Source organism: Hippoglossus hippoglossus, chromosome 20, assembly GCF_009819705.1.
Source record: "Hippoglossus hippoglossus isolate fHipHip1 chromosome 20, fHipHip1.pri, whole genome shotgun sequence".
Classification (NCBI taxonomy): domain Eukaryota; kingdom Metazoa; phylum Chordata; class Actinopteri; order Pleuronectiformes; family Pleuronectidae; genus Hippoglossus; species Hippoglossus hippoglossus.
This window is the reverse complement of record NC_047170.1, coordinates 1,194,558-1,209,255: the sequence shown is the minus strand read 5'-3', so window position 1 is coordinate 1,209,255 and position 14,698 is coordinate 1,194,558. Positions and strand designations below refer to the sequence as shown.

The 14,698-nt window shown below is 41.7% G+C and overlaps 1 pseudogene; it reads left to right on the top strand.

The window, feature by feature from the left end:
- LOC117754244 overlaps positions 1-14,698 on the top strand; it is a 41,196-nt pseudogene that overhangs the window by 13,724 nt on the left and 12,774 nt on the right.

Here is a 14,698-nt window from a genome sequence, read left to right as displayed (position 1 = left end):
GAGATCCTCTGCAGGATTTACTGCGAACAAATTCTTTCTAACACGCGGCAGATGCAAAAGTGAAAAAAACAAACATGAAAAAAATATCTCAGGATGAAAAAGCGGAGTCATACACCTAGAAGGCACAGACATCAAGATTGCTTTTGGTGACAGGGGCTGATGCTGGCGTCAATGTGCTGTTAACAAAAACATGTGATCACCGCAGCGGAATTAATACATAACATTCTGTCCCAGCCTGCTGTGCCACCTCTTGCCTGAATCGGAGGATTTGTTGCTGTTGTGAACACATCTGAGCAGAGAATCTCCTGCTGCATTGTTCATTTTTGAAAGGAAACCTCTGGAGTAAGTCCAGACCCAATTCTACAGAGTTCCTCCGGAGGTCATGTCAGAAAATTATATATTATGTATATTGAGCCAAGAATGTTGTTGCTGACACAAGCAAACCTTGCCTATGTGCAGTATAAGAATAACCTGTAGAAAGAAACAATACATTTTTGGGGGGCAAAGTAACTTCTTAAGCATTATTCACTCAGATTGTATTTCCCGATAACTGTTCAGAGTGCAGTTGTGTCTCTCTTTAGTGAAAGGTGAATGATAAAAATATTAAACTGCTTCTTTTTAACATCCAGTATAGTTTACAGTCTGACTTCCTCCTTCAACTTTGATCACTGTTGTTTCTGTTTGTTTACTACATTTGATGGATGCTATGAGGGATACTCATAGCATCTACCCTATTAAATACAGAGATAATCTGGGTGATTTATTGTTTATTTACAACTTGGCCGATTTAAGGATATTACTTGCATTGTTATTATGATTGATGGAACTCATGGCCAGAGCCCCCAAAGTAAAAGTTGTATCGTAGGAATTGAAAGGTGCTTTTGGTCAGTTGTAGAATCACCCCCACCCCTATCTCCAAGAACGGATTCCAGCAGATACAACTTCTACAAATTTGGGATATTTCATCATTTACCAGGTGATTATTGATTCCAAAGCTTATTCAATTAAGACGTTGAAATTTTGGGAAATATCATTATTAGAAATAATTTACCTGCACAATTATTAAGTGAGGAAGCAAAACAAGATCACAAAAGCCAACACTGAAAGATGGTGTAGATGTGCGGATGAGTACAAATAAACACAAGAGAAGGGGACTAAGCAAAGCAGAGAAGCAATCATACAAATGAAAGCCCCTCGGAGAAGTGTGGTTGAATTCAACGTTTTTCTATTGCTGACTTATCTGCTGCGGCAATAATAGAGAGCCTTTTTTCCCTTAATTAGCTACCTGCGATGCAATGATGATACATAATGCGAAGGGATACACTATACTCAAAACACTCAAAATGGAACTGATTATTAGGAGAGAAGAAGGGAGGAGGATGAGAGAGAGAGAGGGATTCAACAAAAGAGGAGGGGGTCCCTGACAAGATGAGCCTTTGCTGGAAAACACCGTAAGGATATTTCTTTCTTTCACAGCAGCAGGGATATATAGAACCCAAGAGAGAAAAAGAAATGCAGGTTGAATTACTGGGGAAAACAAAACAGAGGGAAAGTGGTAGGTCTTTGTGGAGCTGTATTGGTGGCTCTTCTCTCTCTGCATTGCCTGGCTGAATTGCGGTGACCTAGAGCGATTCTTGAACAAATAAGATTGCCTTTGTGTGTGCATTATTTTCTGTTGACATTTGCTAAGCGCTAGAGCTCCTGGCAATGGGAGATAGATGAGGGCCCTAAAATGTCTCTGTATCTGCCAAGGCCTTTCATGTTGCCTTGAGAGAAGCGGTTATGTGTGTGTGTGTGTGTGTGAGTGAGAGTGCATGTGTGGAAGAGAAAGAGAGTAGAATGAGGAGAGGGAGAAAAAGCTATGTGATTGCCGTTCAGTGGAAATCCACCGGAGCTTTGTTTCTGACAGCTGAAGGTAAAGGTTATCGTGCTGCTTTTCTCTCACTGCTGTTGTCTGTTGTTATGGTGGAAAATAGGCATAGAAATACTGTATTATTCTTGGTGACAATGCATTGATGTGCCCTTCAAATTGACTTCCACTTCTGAGATGGATAATAGATGTTAGGTGGGATCTCAAATGTATTCATGTAGACCTCAGCTGAGTTTAACCAACAATCAAACTCCACTGTGGTCCTGATGTGTTTGGATTCCAGCCATATCTGGAGTGCAAAGATAAGTGGAGATACTTTAGTTTAACAGTGAGATTACACCCTCAAACCCAGATTATCCATATATAAATGTTTAGCCATTTATCCTCTAAACAAACCAGTCAGGTGTCATATTTTGATACTTAAGATGTTACAGCAAGTGAATGACATTACGATGTATAGTCAATGTTCTATACGCTGTCTGGATCGTTAAAACACGACCAGTTTGGGAGAATTAAAAAATCTGATTGAGCCCAGGCATGACCAAGCTAAACATTGAATGGTCAAACAATCACTAAAAAGCTAATCACGATAACGCTACACTGTTACAACAACCAGCTTACTAATGACACACAATGCTGGCTTAGGCGCAGTTATCGAGATAGCAGAATGGATACGAATGGGGACCTTGAATTTATTGTAAAAATGACTTAACAACAGTAAGTTTGCTTCTGAACTCAATATATCAAACGGATTGGGAGGCCTAGACTTAAGCTCAAGGGAAAGTTAAGGGGAAAGCTAGCAGCTCTGGCAACTAGTATACCTTTGTGGAGCTTGTAAAAGCTTTTGCTGCTCTTCACTGCAAAAACCTTATTATGTTCACAAGATTATCATAGTGTGGGCATCTAATTTAAGTCAAATGTAAAATGTTTCATGGCATGCATAGACTGCTGGAATAAATAGGATGTATCTTCTATCATTACATGCATGACAATGACCAGAGAGAAACGCTGTTGAAACACCTCCTGTGTAGACAGACCATAACTGTCTTTGTGTCAGACAGGTAGTATACACTGGGTTTATCAGAGCTTTTTAACTGAGAACAGCTGTCTGCTGGCTGCTAAGGATACGGATAAAAAGAAGTAAAAAAGGAAGATCCCATACTGAAACTGAAAAAGCCACACAACACTCTGTATTTCTGATTTGCAGCCTATCCCCTACTACAAGATGGACAGATTCAATATCTGCTTAAGGGGATGCCAGGAATGACTCATTGTCAAATAAAATAAATTGTTCATCACTTACTGTCAACTGATGATCAACCAACCATTTTAATAAAATATGATACACGATTGTATGTGGTCACAATGTGTACAGACATTACAAGTCCATTAAAAAAAATAAACACAGCCCTAAAATAATGATACAGTATCTTGAAAGACAACAGCTGTACTGCATTAACAATATTTGTGATTGTAAAATCAACAACGATATGCATGATGGGCTAGATGGAGGCATCTTTCCTCTATTCTGCCATAGAAATTACTTGGCAAGAGTACGTCAGTGCTGCCCCGTACACACCTGGTATTAACATGTGGTTTTAGTGATCCGATCACAGGTGGACAGCTCTAAGTACAGGTGTGAACGCACTCAGATCGGATAGTTCCGATCCCGCCAGATCACATTCGGAAGTGGTCTGGGCCACATGTGTCCACATTCTTTTAGCAGTGTGAGCGTGAATGCATCTAGGGCCATATATGAAGGACCGCCTACTCAGCTGATGTCCTCTGAGAAGCTACAGTGTCACTATGAACTGAACCTATTTTTACTCTTATCTGTGTCCATACGGTGATTTGTTTGTGGCCATTGCCGAAATATCAACACTGACCATGACATCTTGTGATCTTGGTTTGATTGTGTGATACTGAAGCAAATAAAATACCACTGCACTGATAGAGCATTCACTCAGTTATTTGTTTTAGTTATGCTAGTAATCTGGAGCCTCTAATGTGAGATGAGGATTGGCTGCTGAGATTAGGTAAACTAACTTCTTTCTAACTTCACAGATTCAGACCTTTTTCATTTTCAATATTGTTCTCTCAGCTCCAACCTACAGTGACTCAAGTGTGACTTGGCAAGAATTTATAACAACCTTCATTTTCAATTACTTTATTTTTCTTTGCAGACAAACTGACATTGTTGACTCGGCTCAAGACTACTAAAACCTAGGTTTGACACATGAAGCACAGTTATTGTATTAGCAAAAATGTATTTTACTCTAGCTTTCCAAATTCCAATCTGTTGTGCCAAAAACCTGTGTAATGTAGCTGAATCTCCGGCTTTACATAAACTTGGAGAAGATAACCACAGTGAATAGTGTTGTATTAGTAAAGACACCATGACTGGATCAATTGAATATTAATTTATATTTTAATGTTTTTGTAATATGTGTGTGAAGTTCTGTTGGAGAAAGAGGTGTTTTTGGACAGTACTGTGTTTGCTGGTCTACCTGTATTCAACCCCCAGTCTCCCTCAAAGTAATTAGTGTTGTGTCAGGCTGATAAGTGCTATTAATGGAACATCATTATTAGAGTTAAGAACCAGCTGCGCTGCACTGGGACACAGGGGAACCTAGCTGACACTGTCTTTCTACTCTTATTTTTCCCAATTTGTTTTTGTTTCATCCTTTCCCATTTTCCCCTTGGTCTTGCTCTACACCCTCCAACCCCCCCCCCCCGCCCCACCTCTCAAACAACTGTCTATACACACACACGCAAACCGACAACACCCTCACTCCTGTTGTCTCATTACAGGGGAGTACATCCATTTTATCTGACCATGAATATCTAATTGGATCCCTCCTCAATTCAGCTAATTCATCATGTTATATTGGGCTGTTAGTGGTTACCAATACGGTGTCCTCCATTAGACCTATATAGCCATGAGTGCAACAGCAACAGCAGCATCATTGGAGATAATGAATTATCATGGAGACATCTTTGGTGTTCTGGGCTATATTTGCATGCCATAGATGCCATTAATATGACTCAAATCTTATTAGGAAAATAAGAGCACCTATATCTTGGATTCACAAGACAGCTGCTAGGGCTGAAGCGCAGTGGACGTCTTGCCTGCTCCAAGGAAGAGGTAGACCGCTTCCTGCACAACACCAATACCCTGGTAGAGAGCAGGAGCTTGTGCCCTTCAGAGCCCTCTGGGACATACCATTTCCCACCGTGGACTTCAACACCAGTGCAGGAGCTGGTTACTGCAGCCAGAGACAGCTCTGCTCCAGCACCCAGCAGGGTACTATAAAAGTTGTACAAGTATTTTCCAGAGCTCCTCAGAATCCTCTGGAAGATTCTGTGAATCATCTGGCACTGGCATCTGGCATCATCTGCAGGAACTGGCAGCAGACCAGTGGAGGCAGGGGAAGGGGCTCTGGATAGCAAAAAAAGATAACTCAACCAAGCTGGAGAAGTTCGGATCCATCTCCCTTCTCAGCATGGAGGGGAAGATCTTCTTCAGTGTTCTAGCTGTTATGGAAGTTTCCTGGAAGCTGGTGAAAGTAGAACTCAGGAAGCGGCTGATGTCTTATGCAGAAGGTTTTAATGTAGACTTGATGCATCAAGGAGACCAGAAGGTCCAACAATATACAAACGTCAACAGAGTAACATGAGCAATTGTCCCCCCCCCCCCCCCCCAAAGTCTGAAGATGTCTCCCACAGCATCCCCATATATCTTCCTCTACTTGCGTCACCCATTCCAACAGCACATCCATGAATGGCTAGAATTGCTGACACTCTATGTTATATGTAGGTGTTTGCATCGTATTGGATAGTAAAGGCTAAAGTATGCATTCCTAAATCCTATTGTGTCCTTACGTCTTGCCGCTGGTGAAATACGCAAAAGAGTTGAAGTTGGTGCTTCTCTGTCTGAAGCATCTGAGTTAGATATGAAAGTCGCTAAGTGTAGATGCTACAATGAAGACCATCATCATTTACCCCCGAACCCCTACATTGAACGGAACATTCAACAACAAGTGGAGAAAGCAGAATCGCGGGCTGACCGGCGCGGAGAAATCCGTGTCCGGTGTGAACAGTCAGGCGGCTGCGCGGGCGAGAATTGCGCTGTGCGACGCTTCGGCCGCTTCCGCGTCCAGTGTGAACCCGGCGTTAGAGAGATAAGGGAGTATGTGTGGAATTACACAGGCACTATTCTCCTGTACAGATATAGTGTAATAAACAATATACATAATATATAGTAGTATATACAGTAATGTGTGAGGATGGTCAAAAATTCCTCAACACTAGCCAGAAGGATAACAGACTTCCTCCTAAAGAATCAGCTGACCAGGGAAGCTTGTGAAGGGATATGGCATATGGCTCTATTCCCCACAAGCTGGTCGAGACCACCCTGGACCACCACCACCATGTACCCAGTAAGATCAAGTACCTCATCCTGAACTACTGCAGGAACTTCAGGCTTAGAGTCACTTCTGGGAATATAACATCTGACTGGCACCAGCTCGAAAAGGCGATTATAACTGGGTGTACCATCTCGGTTATTCACTTCACCCTTGCGTTGAATATGGTGGTCAAGGCAACAGACACTGAGTGCAGAGGCCCCCTGTTTGGTTTCGACAGCCCTCCACCAGATTCTTTGAAGATCAACTCACTGTCACCATAACATCAGTACCTCGAGCTACGTGGATCATCCAGGGCCTGGAAAAAAATCATATCCTTGGCAAGGATAAGTTTCAAACCTTCTAAATCCAGGGCCATGGTGTTCAAGAGGCACAACGTTGTGGATAAGTTCCGTTTCTACGTGGATGACATTGCAACCCTTTCCATTTCCAAGAGACCAGTCAGGTGCCTAATCAAGATCTTTGACTGCAGCCTCAGGGAAGCAGCGTCAGTACAAGCTACCATAAAGGATATAGACACATGGCTTACCTCAGTCAACAAGTCTGGCCTACCTGGCAGGTTCAAGGCTTGGATTTATCAGCGTGGAATTTTACCTCGAGTTTTCTGGCTTTTGCCGGTGTATGAGGTAACCCTATCAACTGTTGAGGGTATGCAGAGGAAGATCAGCAGCTACCTCCGCAGATGGCTGGATCTGCCGCACAGCCTCAGCTGTGCAGCACTGTATGGGAGGAACAAACTCCAGCTCAATGCTTGTAACACCAAGGTTCCTAATTTTATGAAAATAAGTGGATGTAACTTAATAATTTTGGTTAATCAGCACTGATAGTTTATATGCATGGAACAAACTCAAATAGAGGCTTGCAACAACTGTGTTGCCAGACAGAACATTGATAATGGACATTTCTGGATAACTGGATTACATTTAGAAGGAATGTTTGGTACAACTGTATTTTCACCTGGATACACAAATGTATTGGGCCCAAGAGTAGTGCTGTACAGGTCCGCAGAAGAATGCTTGGTCCCGAATAGAGGTTAAAACCAAAGTCTACACTTGGGTAATGCTGATGGAATGGAACCTTTGACCAGCTCTGTTTGCCTAAACCCTGTGGGTCAGCTGCCTACGTTGTACAGCGTGACATCTTGTAGAAATGAAAGCAGAATATGGGGTGTGAAGCCTGATATTACACTTCCTCTGGACTCAAGGTTCCTCACTGTTATTGGGTGTGATAGGCATCGGTATAAGCAGATAAGATCAGTCATTTCACCAGCCATACAAATGAAAATGCTCCAAAGAGCAATCACTTATGACTGTATTATTACAAGCTGTGGAAAAAGCATGAAATGTACTATAACATCCAATATTGTTTGTGAAAGCTAATATTTAAATAGTGCACGTATGCAATAAACCCAGCAGAGTGTGGGGTAATATTAATAATAATTGCACCTCTTTTCCTTAGTGTCTCACTCCTTTTTTTTTACAGACATGTTTGCCTCTCCCCTGTGTTATTTCTTCTGGGGAGGCAAATCACTGAGTTTAAAAGTGAGTAAAAATGTCTCTTTTCTGTGCCACCGCCTCATGTATGGCTGTTAATTTGCCGTGCAGGGAAACATTATGGGGCCATTAGAGGCTCTTAAATTGGATTCAAGCAGCAAAGTCATTATCGTCCACATAAGGAAGATTTCAATTGAGAGTGCCTCATCTAATATGTGATATAACTACCATATTAGAGGGAAATGTTGGATCAGATTTCCAGGCAAAGATAATTATCTGCAGCTTTGCTAGATTAAGTTTATTTCACTTTAATAACAGTTGTGGATTCATTCATATCTTATTTCCCTGCTGAAAATGAGCCTGTATATCTGTGTCCTTTAAGGAAAGAAATCAGTGTAGTTCAATTAAGGGATTTATCATTCTACTTATTTCCTGCAATACTGTGGGAAGAAAATGCCGTCTCTACATTCTTCAGCTGCTAACTCATGCTAACTCTGCAAAGATTTGAATACTTCCAGTTGAATAAGATCACAACCTAAACCTTCAAATCTTACCAGGGACAGCAAGTGAAGGCCAGTGCATATTAAATGTAGAATACCTTTCAGGCTAAAATTATTAAGTATTTCATTGTTGTGTATGTTTTCATTTGTGCTTAAGTTGTCTCTCTGTCTCCCCTCTGCTACTGTGTAGTAGTGAAATAGATATATATCATTGTTTTGAGAAATTTTCATAAAGGACAAGTAGGCTAATCAATGTCAGTGTTATGTACTACTAATAGCTGGGCAAACTTGACCAACAGGAAATTATGGCAGAATTCCAGAGCATTTATAATGGCATGGAAGTGGATGCTTTTTACCTGGCTGGAGCAAAAAGGACACCAGCCTCAGAGAGTTGTATTCACTACTCTCCTGTTACCATATATCACAACACATCAACAACATATACTGGAAAACTAGAAAGTGGATTGAATGTCGGTGGTGAACACACGTGTCACTGGTAGCTGATAGCTAACCAGTTGGGATGAGCTATCACAGCCAATGGGACAAAACAGGTTGGCTCTGTAAAACAATGCAAAACTAATGTTGCCCACCTGTTATGTGAAAACTGCAAACCTTTGCATCTGTCTTCATGCCTTTCAGCTCATGGGGGCATCAAGTGCATTGGTGGACCTCCTTTAAAGGGGACATTGTATGCCCATTTTACCACAAGTTGATATGGTTCCTTGGGGTCTTAATGAAATGTCTGTAACATACTTTGGTCAAAATACCACAAGGATCATTTAAAACAGCACCCTTTTTACCCTGTCTAAAACAGCCCTCCACAGAGTGACCTGTTTTGAGTGCCTGTTCCTTTAAATGCTAGTGAGCCAGTTCCCCCCTCTCCCCCCATGATTTTAAACAATATAAATTACATATTTTATATGATATAAATTATCAAATATGCATCCCATACTTTGTATTCCCCTTCTGTTGTCCTGGAGTTTTAATTTTCCCAATCACATAATTAAATGTCCCCCTCTGCCCATCCACTACAAGCACACAAGCAGACAGACAGAGAGAGAAAGAGAGGGGTGGGGGGGGCTATGAAGACCCCCGAACCCCGACATTCAACGGGTACAACAACAAGCGGAGAAAGCAGAATCGCGGGCTGACCAGCGCGGAGAAATGCGCGTCCCGTGTGAACAGCCAGGCGGCTGCGGGCTTGAGAACGGCGCTGCGCTGCCTCGCTGCATCCGGTGTAAACCCGGCGTAACAAGTGTGGGGGGGCGGGGGGGATGAGGTGGGGGGTGGGCCAAGGCCATGTAGGGAGACTTCCAGTGTATTGTGACGACACAGTACACAGGAAGCTCATTCCAGTCACTCAAGCATGATGTTTCTGACTTAGAGGAACCATAACAAAATGCGCAAGTGTTTTTTTTCCAGAGTTTTTGGGTTGGTAGACATGCCAGATACCCACATTAATGTGTAGAAGCACTAACAAAGTGGAATTTTCATGATATGTCCCCTTTAAATCTATTTGCATCAATAATACCAGAAGAACTGAGGTTGTATTTAATACACTTTAGACCAGAGTATTAATACTTGAGCTATAGCAGGGTTGTGGGGGTATTTTCTAACTTTGGCAAGAACCAGGCTAGCTGTTGTTTCTTACTTCCAATCTTTATGCTAAGCTAACCTAACCACATTTTGAATTCAAATGAGATTGATATGTCTTTATGTCACTCTTGGGACCAACAGTAAATTAGCATAATAGCCTGATTTTGTAAGTAATTCTTTAACAGCATTATTATTGAAACAGTATGCTGTCATAGATGGTCTGTTATTTTATCTACGTTTAGATTGATTGGGGTAATGCCTTTAAGGTAATACAAACAGAATACAATAATGTAATTACATTTCACAGTAACAGTAGTGTAACACAATATGCACATTATTAGGAACGCCATAGTAACACTGAATAGGCCCTCCCTCTCAAAATAGCCTCAAGCAGCCTATTTGCACCATGGATCCCACAAGATGGGATCCCTTTATTTTTAGATTCTTCTCCATGTTGATATTATTGCATCACATAAGAAAACGGCTAATTTGTCAGCTGCCTGTTCATGTTATAGATCTCATCTGTCACATTAAAAAGGGTGTTCTATCAGATGCAGATGTGGTGACTATGAGCCCCTTAACTTCACTGAACTCATTGTCGTGGTCATGAAACTAGTTTGAAATAACTTTTTCTAAAGCATTATCTTGCTCGAAGTTAGCGATACTCAGGTAGACTGTGACAAAAGATGACTGATCTATGGGCTACACGTGCTTGAATAAAACATTCCAAACACCTATACACCACATGATGCTGTTGATGTTGTTTGTGACCATACCATCTGCAGCCTCAGCAGAAATCCTTCATCAGACCAGCCTACTTTTTTCTAGTCCTCAACTGTCCAGTATTGGTGAGTCTTGTGCCAATGCAGGTTCAGATTTCTGTTCTTGGATGACAGGATTGGATACTGACATGGTCTTCAGCTGTCAGATCATCTGCCTTGTGTTTTGACATTACTCATTCTAAGATGCTCGCTATGTGACGGTTCTGTACAAAGCTGGGACTCAGTTGCAAAAGGAAGCACGGGAGACAAAAAATAAAGTACAAAATAAAACTTTACTTTCGCGATCCAGAGGTCATAAGAGGGTAGGCAGTCAGAGAATCAAACAAGTCCATTCAGGGAAAAGGCACAAAATCCAAAGTCGGTAATCCAGGCAGAGTCCAAAACCAGGTAAGCAAACACACGGAACTTAACGCTGGAGAGCATTACACACAAAGGAGACAATGACAATCTGGCAGGAGGTGAGGGGAAACACAGGGTATAAATAGGGAAAGCTTAATGACAAACAAGGTACAGGTGTGTGGGGAAACCAACAGGAAGTAGAACTACACACAAGAACCCAGACAACAAAATAAAACAGGAAGTGAATACAAACAGACACAGACTGAACAGATTATTACACGCTACAGTTCACATCATCCAAAAGATGTTGTGGTGACGTCTTTGAGTGAGGTCCAGGACTAGACCAGATCACAGCCGATAAGGGAATGATTTCAACGTCATCTCAATTACTTTTAATATCCCTAACCAGCCCTAGATCCAGCTATTTTAAGTCGTTAAGATCACATCCTGGTGATGAAGCCCTGGAAATGATGTCCACATATCGGCTTTGATCTAGTCTAGTCCTGGACATCACTGAAGGACATCCAGACATCATGACGTAATCTGGCTTCCTGCCTTTCTCCCTTTACTGATTTGCTTCATAAATTTCTTAGCAGACAGAGCAAGACTGGCATTTACTAAAAGATCTGGGAAACGGAGAGTGGTTGATGGCAGTTGATTGAATCCCTTCCAGAGACACTTCATGCATTGTTTACAATTTAGACAATTATTCTTGCCTCCCAAAAATATTAAAAGAACAAGAGTATGATGACACAAATGGCAATACTAGGTCATCTTGTATTCGATTCCATCTCACATCTCACACCAGAAACCTAAAGACTGTTGTTTGTATGAAAAGTTAACAGGTGGCCGCTCGTTAAATACAAGTTTTGCTAGCCTTAAAACTTAGACTAGCTATCAACAAAAAAACACGCTACTCTTCCACCACAGCTTAAAGTGGCTTTATGAGGTGGCTAACGCTAGTAATCCGACAGGCTTGCTAGCTAGCCAGCGGCAGATCGCTTGCTAAAACAAATGCCTTTTCGTAGCTGGCAAGCTTTTTTCGATTGAATACCCTTCCAGTTGACTTTTGCATCATTAAAGCGCTAATTTCATGAAAGTAGTGTAATGTTAATTTCTTACAGATGTTCTTGCTTGGAGGTGAACATCTCTGCGGTTTGCTGCAGGCTGAATGTAGTTTCGTCCGGTTTCATTCTAGGAAGTGAACTCGCTTGCTACGTCGCCATGCATTAAAACTTCAAAATTAATGATTTTTTACGACTCCACGGAACAATTAAACGAAAACAGCTTGTAAATCTGCCCAAATTGTTGTTGAACATGCGCTGGTCTGATTTAAGATAAGAGCTGACCAGACTGTACAATATTCTAAGCCTGAAGTCATTACATGACTTGATCTTGCCCTTATCTGGCTCTCACTGATTGGTCCGGGTCAGTCTGTTTGCTGAGTTGTAAAGAGTTGAGTTATCTGATTTACTATAGCCTTACTCTGACCTTTCTCATTAAGGTAAATGTACAGAACTGGTTCTCAGGGCTTTTCTATTGTTCACACCTTTCTGTGCAAAATTGGCAGGAGATCAGTAGTTTGTTGGGGCCTGTCTGGTACCAACAACCATGCCATGGCTTAAGTAACTAAGGTTACATTTTGTTCCTCATTCTCATGTTTGATGTGATTATTAACTTATTGCACTGCTGTCACTGTTGACTGCTTGGATACTTGCATTAATAAGAAGTTGGAGGTGTTCCCTAATAAATTTAGTATATTTAGAGCCTAAACATGCTTTTGAATTATATGATTAAGGATATTATTATTAATTAGGGTCCTTGTTAAATACACCAAGTTTATTGTTGGTAGGAGCATTGAAATGAACCAGAGACAAAGTTACTAGACCCTTAATCTATCCTGACACTGTGTCAGAGAAGAAGGGTGCCATCACAGTGTCACACTACTCCCACCTTTGCTGCCAGACTACAGAAATAGTCCACACAGCCAATGAAGACTATGTCCATTAAATGTGCTGTTGGTTGTACTTAGGTATTTGACCATGCTGATCAGGTGATGCTGCAATTATTGTAGGCAGTCTGTCTTAAACAGATAACTATTTATGTACAACCACTGTAGAAACACAGATATGACTGTGTTCCTATTTGTTTTACAATTGAAGAAAAGTACAAATAAATCCATCTAGTATGGAATTCACTCTCTAATTACAAGAATATCAGTGAGAGGAGTAAGAGACGTGATATTTAAATTTTTTTTTTTTTAAAGATGCATATTCAGGGGAAATTGCCTCAGATCAAAATATAGCCTTTCCCTCATTAAACAACCAGCAAAAGTAGCCAGTGAGTTTTGTCATCTGTTCCTAGCCTGTATTGAGCTTTGTGTTTTCGTCCCCTCACTGCCACAGTTTGTATGTTACATCCATCTCTTACCTGTCTGCCATGAACACAGATGGAATGGCAGCACCTGGCTCTGTACTGATGTCCCGGTTGAGCCTATGTTATGATATAGGTTCAGGTCAGGGTAAAGCATCTGTCACCCACACCCATTAAATACATCCCTCTCTACTTGTTCATCATCGAAGGCTGTCACATTCTTCTGCAACCTAGACAAACAGCACACAGAAAGCAAGTTACTCCAGATGTCGCCAATAATGAATAGTGTCAACCATGATTTACTTCCTGATGATGGTGTGAAGGAAACTGAGGGAGAAAGTCTTTGATCCCGCAAACATCAGCTCATTGTACAATCAGTGCTTGTTGTTCTTCTGGGAGGAAGAGATGGCAAGGGAGAGTCTGGGGGTGAGAGGGTGGTACAGGGCCAAAAACACACTTGAAAGAGATGCCGTTCGGTATTTTCTTGTGGTACACTGCCAAGGGACCGTCCTTCATGTGCCATGACGGTTATCAGTGATGGCAGCTTCCGAGCATCAGGCTACATTTTTTTGATTTGCTCCCTGCTGCATTTGTTTGATCATCTGCTGATTTTGATTTCTGATCACCATGTTGAATGATAAGTGTGTGTGTGTGTGTGTGTGTGTGTGCGTGCGTGCCCCACAATGCAGCTTAAAGAGATAATCAGGGCACTGCTTCCAGCCAGTCTTTGGGAGAGCCTTAGTTACTTACCAGGCCACACAGCAACTTGTCTGAAACATGGTTTCATGTACCCTGTTAGTGAGGTCTTCAGCGGCCTACCAAGTCACCAGATGTGAATGCAGTCTGCAGAATGCACCTTTGGGATGTGGTAGAACAGGAGATTGGCCATATAAATGTTTTGATGCTGTCATGTCACAATGGAGCAGAATCTCAAAGGAATTTTTCAGCATTTTGTGGAATTCATGCCACAAAGAATTGAGGGTGTTTTGAGAGCAAGGTGAGGCCCCACAGAAAAAGAGACAGAGAAAGGGAAAAAGAAAATGATCAGAGGAGCACAAATGATTTCTTCACTTCCTCAAAGAATAAAAAGGCGCAATTACCAAAAGGTACTATAGTCCCACTCTTTTTTCCTTTTTTCAGTACATCACCCTGCCCCCCATCCTCGTCTTATTATCCTGCTCTATCAAGGTGGCAGCGCTTTCTTTTGTCCAGCCTGAATGTGAAAGGTCAGGCCGGTGATCAAGCCAGTAATTAGACAGACCTGGAAAGAGGAACTAGATCACTGCATGTCACCCTCTTCAAATGAACAGCCAGGGAGCCA